The 6,704-nt window shown below is 45.8% G+C and overlaps 1 pseudogene; it reads left to right on the forward strand.

Annotated features, from left to right (window-relative positions):
* Positions 1–4,142: 4,142 nt before the first annotated feature.
* Positions 4,143–6,177, forward strand: LOC124089685 (G protein-coupled receptor kinase 6-like; annotated as a pseudogene).
* The last annotated feature ends 527 nt before the right edge of the window (positions 6,178–6,704 follow it).

Here is a 6,704-nt window from a genome sequence, read left to right on the forward strand (position 1 = left end):
CATCTGTTGAAGGGCACCTTGGTTGGTTCCATAGCTTGGCTATCATGAAGTAGAATAAACTGAACATAGCCTTTGCTCCTAAATGAAAACACAATCAGTAACTCCACATTATGTATTACCACAAGAATGGGATCTTAATTGGAATGGGTCATACTCCATGTATGCATAATATGTCAAAATAGACTCTGTTGTCACATATATCTAAAAACAATGTGATGGGGTCATATATGATGTGGAATTACACACCATATACAAAAAGAAAAATTTTTAAAAAAGAAAACAAGTGGAGGCAATGGAGAAATTGAGGTTTTGCCACAAGGGGGCAGAAGTTGCTGGACAGCAAGAGACCCATTGAGAAAGATGACAGTCAAGAGCAGTTATGAGTAAGCCCCACTTAGAAGTTCTTCTTTGTGTACAGTTCCCTTCTGCTTTTTCTAAGCCCTTGGTCAAATCAGTTCACCATGCCCATCTGTTTCGATGAATCCAGAGGACCTAGGGAAAGCTCTGGTCTCCCCTGGAGCCTGGGAATAAAGGCAAAACAGCCCCTCAGGATGAGCATGGTGGTGACAATAGTGATTGCTCAGGTCTCTACCAGAAGACAGAGCTGGAGGACAAGGGTAGAAAAAAAATCTTTCACTTCTTGGTAGGAAAGAGCGTCTCATGAGAGGAGGCAGAAATGCACATAAAGATAAGCTTGGAACAAAATTCTACACACTTGAAAAGATTCCAGCAAATCTCGCCCACCCAACACATCTTCTGCATTTCATTTTCCTCTTACACTGAGCCATTTTGTTCCTAATGGGAAAGCATTTTTCCATCCTAAGAGAGCACTTTGTGCCACAAAGATGACCTTTGATAGGTGCAGCCCAGATGCCAGTCAACTGTCAAAATTTGGGGGTCTCTCTGAGATGCTACTGTTCTTTACCACTCTGTTTGAAATATGGAGAACTTCCACATCAATGATCATAGCAGCACAATTCACAATAGCTAGACTTTGGAATCAACCTAGATGCCCTTCAATAGATGAATGGATTAAAAAACTGTGGCATTTATACACAATGGAGTATTATGCAGCACTAAAAAATGACAAAATCATGGATTTTGCAGGGAAATGGATGGCATTAGAGCAGATTATGCTAAGTGAAGCTAGCCAATCCTTAAAAAACAAATGCCAAATGTCTTCTTTGATATAAAGAGAGCAATTAAGATCAGAACAGGGAAGAAGAGCATGAGGAAAAGATTAACATTAAACAGAGACGAGTGGGGGGAGAGAAAGGGAGAGAGAAGGGAAACTATGGAAATGGAAGGAGACCCTCATTGTTACACAAAATTACATATAAGAGTTTGTGAGGGGAAAGGGGGAAAAAAAACAAAGGAAAGAATTAAACAACAGCAGATGGGGTAGAGAGGGAAGATGAGAGGGAAGGGGAGGGGGGATAGTAGGGGATAGGAAAGGTAGCAGAATACAACAGTCATTAATATGGCATTATGTAAAAATGTGGATGTGTAACCGATGTGATTCTGCAACTTGTATCTGGGGTAAAAAATGGGAGTTCATAACCCACTTGAATCAAATGTATGGAAGATGATACGTCATGAGCTTTGTAATGTTTTGAACAACCAATAAAAAAAAAAGAAATATGGAGAGCTTTACACAAGATGGTGTAAGCAGCAGAGTGTGGCTGTAAAGACATCATTTTTGTCCCTGTGTCAGCTCTGATGCCCATAAAAACATCCCTTCACAATCCTCCAAAAGAATCCACTTATCTCTGAAGATCTCAGTGGAGGAAAGAGTGGGGGAAAGGGATCTCTTCCCTCTCCCTAAGACATTCCCATCATCACAGAGACAGCTTCAGAGGGCGTGTGACCTCAGATGAGTCAATCCGAGCAAAGGTCAGCATGTTTGTTCACTGCTGGTGGAAAAGCAAGTTTGTCACCTTGTAGCAGGCAGCAACTCAATACCATAAATGGGAAAACAGTCCAAGGACCAAAACCAGCACACACAGAGGAAGGCAGAGCTGAGAAATGGGGCCAAGATCCTGAACAAACCATGACCCAGGGCCATCTTCTCTCTGTACAAATCAGTCACATGAGCCAGTAAATTCTCTTTACTGTTAAGACCTATTCGAGTTGAGATTTCTGTAACCTGCAACTAAAACCACTCCCAACTGAGAGAGTTGGAAATCAGAGTGATGGGGGATGAGAGGGAGGGGGAAGGAATATCAGTGAGTCAGGGGACAGAAAGGAGCGTGCAGCACCTGGCTGAGCATGGCCCTGGCCAGCTGCAGACCTCCTAGTCCTGACTGCCAAGCACCATGGAAGCTGGGGAAGGACCTTGAAAAGTGGACCCCTGAGGACCCACCTGAGGGACCCCTCCTGAACAGATTCAGAAATCCCCACAAAGGACCCCAAAAGGCCTGCTTTGGAGCCAGACACACCATGATACAAATGCTGACTCTACGTTATGGGTTGGTGATCTTGGACAAGTTTGTTGACATGTATCAAAATATCCTTATCTGCAAAAATGGAGATAATCATACTTGATTCCCAAAGCTGCTGTGATGATGAATCAGGATCAGAGCACAGGACTTAGAACCAAACCACCAGATGCAAGGCCCAATTCTGTCCCTTGGGCAGCTGAGATGCTTCCTCTGAACCTCAATTTTCTTATCTATAAAATGGGGAGAAAAGCTCCATGGGGTGACTACTGTTAGAATCTATTGGATATTTTTATGAATCACCAGAGGAGAGGAAGTTGAAGGCTCCAAATGCAGAGAAAGGAGATGAGAATGTCAATGACCCTAATTTGATCAGTTCATATTGTATACATGTATTGAAATATCACACAGTACTACATAAATAAGTACAATATTACATGTTAATCAGAAATTTTGTAAATGTTTAGAAAGAAGGAAATGTTAATTACCCCAATTTGATCACTGCATGCTGTATACATGTATCAAATTATAACACTGTACCCCATTTGTACTGTCAGATTTAACAATAAATATAACAAGTAGGAGTTTATTTATTGGATTGGGATGAGGATCAATGTGTTAATAAAGTGCTTAATAGACAATACGTGTTCGGTTACTTCTAGCTGTCTTGATACACAACCCCCCACAGTCCTGTTGGAATAAGATTCAAAAACAGGAAAAATGCAGATCTTTGACCCTGCAATTCTATTTAATGTGAGAAGAGAAAGGAAAGAAAGAAGGGAAAGTAGGAGAGGGTGAGGAAGGAAAAGAGGAGAGGAGGGAGAGAGAAAGGGAAGGAATTAGAGAGGGCAGGAGGGAGGAAAAAGTTTATCACAGGGTTGTTTATGATGATAAAACTTGGTGAGGACATCAATGTCCTCCAAGAGACATTAACACTGGAGATACATATATATTTTTTAAATTTATATATAAACATATGTATTTCACATGTATATTATATATTTATATATATTATAAAATATATAACAGGACACTGTGTAAGAGTAAAAGAAATTGAAGTTAAAGTGTAAAAGTTAAAGTGTAAAAGACCGGGCACTGTAAAGTTTCTAAGCTGCAAGACCTGAGTTAAAATGTAAAGGACTGGGTATTGTTAAGTTCCTATGCTACATGCAAAACCTGAAATTCCTGAGGCAGTTAAGATAATGCCCTACTGGCCATTTAGTTGACTTATAGCCCAAGATCCTGTGCAGCTTGTCACGTAGGCATTCAAGGCCCAAACCAATCAGTTTGAATGTGTACCCCGCTTTAGAACTGACCTATCACCCCCGCCCAACCTGTTCCCGCCAATGAATGAACTAATCATGTCTCAGAATTGTTGTTTGACTTTCCCGCGGTGTATGATGATTTGTTAAAGGAGACTGTGATGTATGTAAAGTCCCGCCCTCCCCAAAAAAGTGTACTGAAGCATTGCACAACCCCTGCTCTGGGCTCTGGGCTGTTCTCCCTTCTTGAGTGGGCACGGAGCCCTAGCATGCTAGATCAATAAATCCCCTTCTGCCAATTGCATGAGTGGTCACTTGGTGGTCTCTTTCTCCGACGCTTCACCGGACCCTTACAACTGTGCTTCTGTTAAAAGTAATAATGTAATGAAAAAATAATAACGTAACACTGTAATTAGTGCTATGAAAAACTATAATAGCTGACACTGATGAATGGAGGCAACCTCAAGTTCCACATCTACCACATGGGCCAGGCTGGCTTTCCTGAAGTGCGAGCTGTCTTCTCCGCTGCTGAGATCTGCTGTGGCCTGGAGGACCTGCACCGGGAGCGGATTGTGTACAGGGACCTGAAGCCAGAGAACATCCTACTGGATGACCATGGCCACATCCGCATCTCTGACCTGGGACTGGCTGTGCATGTACCAGAAGGCCAGACCATCAAAGGCCGGGTGGGCACCGTGGGCTACATGGCTCCAGAGGTGGTAAAGAACGAGCGGTACACATGCAGCCCTGACTGGTGGGCATTAGGCTGCCTCCTGTCGCCCTTCCAGCAAAGGAAAAGAAGATCAGGCGGGAGGAGGTGGAGCGGCTGGTGAAGGGAGTGCCTGAGGAGTATCCTGAGCGCTTTTCAACCCCCCGGAGGCCTGCTCACTCTGCTCCCAGCTTCTCTGCAAAGACCCTGCGGAGCCCCTAGGGTGTCGTGGGGGTGGCGCTCGAGAGGTGAAGGAGCACCCCCTTTTCAAGAAACTGAACTTGAAGCGGCTGGGAGCTGGCGTGCTGGAACGGCCCTTTAAGCCTGATCCCCAGGCTATTTATTGCAAGGATGTTCTGGATATTGAACAATCCTCCACAGTTAAAGGTGTGGAGCTGGGGCCCACCGGCCAGGATTTCTACCAGAAGTTTGCCACTGGCAGTGTGCCCATCCCTTGGCGGAACGAGATGGTGGAGACTGAGTGCTTCCAGGAGCTGAATGTTTTGGGGCTGGATGGCTCGGTTCCTCCAGACCTGGACTGGAAAGGCCAGCCGCCTGCACCCCCCAAGAAAGGACTGCTGCAGAGACGCCAGGATTGCTGTGGGAACTACTGCAGCGACAGTGAGGAAGAACTCCCCACCCGCCTCTAGTCCCCAGCCCGAGGCCCCCACCGGCGATTGGCGGTAGCAGCTACTCTGAACGCTGTTTACAGTTTTGCACAGTGGTCTTCCCCATTGTCCACTCAAGTCATGGCCTGGGGAACACAGCCGGAGCTGTCCCCAGTGTCCTCTGCCCCTCAGCCCCTGGCCTGGCTGAGTTTGGCAAGGACTGGGCTGTCCCTGGGACAAAGGTGCGTCCCTTCAGCTCTTCTCCGGAGCTCGGGGCTTTCTGTATTTATGTATTTGTACTAGTGTCTATCACAACCAGAGTGCTCTTAATTCCCACCCCAGACCGGCACCCTGGCTCCCGCTCCTCTGTGCAGCCAGCCCTGGTCAGGAGAGCTGGGAGCTGGCAGAGGAGTCACTGCCAAACAAGGCTTCTCAGACCCAGCTCAGATCACCTGAGGCTGGGCCAGGCCACACCCTTGAGTCCCCAGCACTGCACTGGCCACCACCAACCTCCAAATGACAGTTGTGCCTGCCCCCACTGTCCTGGGCTCAGGCCACCACCATTTCAGACCCAATACTATCCCTTCTAAGTACTTGTTAGAGCTGGATCTGGGGCTTCAGTGTCCCCTAGGCCTGTGCCAAAGTGTGACCAGAGATTGGGCTGACCATGAGACCCATCAGTCCACTGCCCAGGTTGTCCCAGATGGGTCTTTCTCTGCCTTCCAGCTCCCAGGGCACTTTGTCTCTTATGCTGGGCCCTGTCCTGAAGACACCTCTTCAGAAATGCTCCAGCTCAGACCATAGGAGGGTGTGGGGTGTCCCTGGCCAAACCTCCATCATTCCAGAATCTCTTCATAACAACAGACACATGTGCCCAGCAATAATCCGCCCTCCCTGTGTGTGCCCATGGGGAGCGTGTGTGTGTGTGTGTGTGTGTGTGTGTAACTGTGTGTGAAGGGGGCAAGGTAAGGCTGTGCCTGTGCCCCAGGTCCCAGCCCTGGTCCTTCCCAGACTGTGATGACCACCCTGGTCCCAGTGTTAGGGTAACATGGGATTATAGGGCCCTAGATTTTCCACATTTAAAGCCAATTTTTATTACTCATTTTGTCCATTGTAAGCTGCCACGTGTCTCTGTGAATACAGTCTGAGCACAAACCTAAAAAAAAGAAAAAAGAAAAGAAAAGGAAAAACTATAATAATGGAAAAAAGATTAGTGAGCCAAATTTATAATCTAACATTTTGTATATTTATTACAAATATATGTATGTGGACGTCCAGGGTGAAAATTGGAAAGATAGTCCAACTATTAACAGTGGTTGTCTTCAGAGACTGACATTTGGTTTTTTGTTTATGTCTTTTGATACTGTCTAATTTGAAAAACGACCATTACTATTGTAATCAGGAATATATATATACCTATTTTACTAAAAAAACAAAGAAATAGCACAATATGGCCACTTCCTGGGGCCACACTCAGATTTGCCTGTGCATCCAGCATTCAGCCTCTACCCCTTGGGCTCTTAACTCCTCAATCGTGAAATCCCCTGCAGTCTCCTCCCCACCAGCCTCCCACCCCAGGTCTCCACTAAGGCTGATTTTTCAGGCTGTGTCACTTTTCTCTTACTAGACTGTAAGCAGTCAAAACTGGCACCAGCCTGTCAGGGACCGTGATGGACAAAGCATTCCT

Source organism: Marmota monax, unplaced genomic scaffold (genome assembly GCF_021218885.2).
Source record: "Marmota monax isolate L192 unplaced genomic scaffold, Marmota_monax_Labrador192_F-V1.1 WCK01_AAM20220418_F8-fsc00041, whole genome shotgun sequence".
NCBI classification, from domain to species: domain Eukaryota; kingdom Metazoa; phylum Chordata; class Mammalia; order Rodentia; family Sciuridae; genus Marmota; species Marmota monax.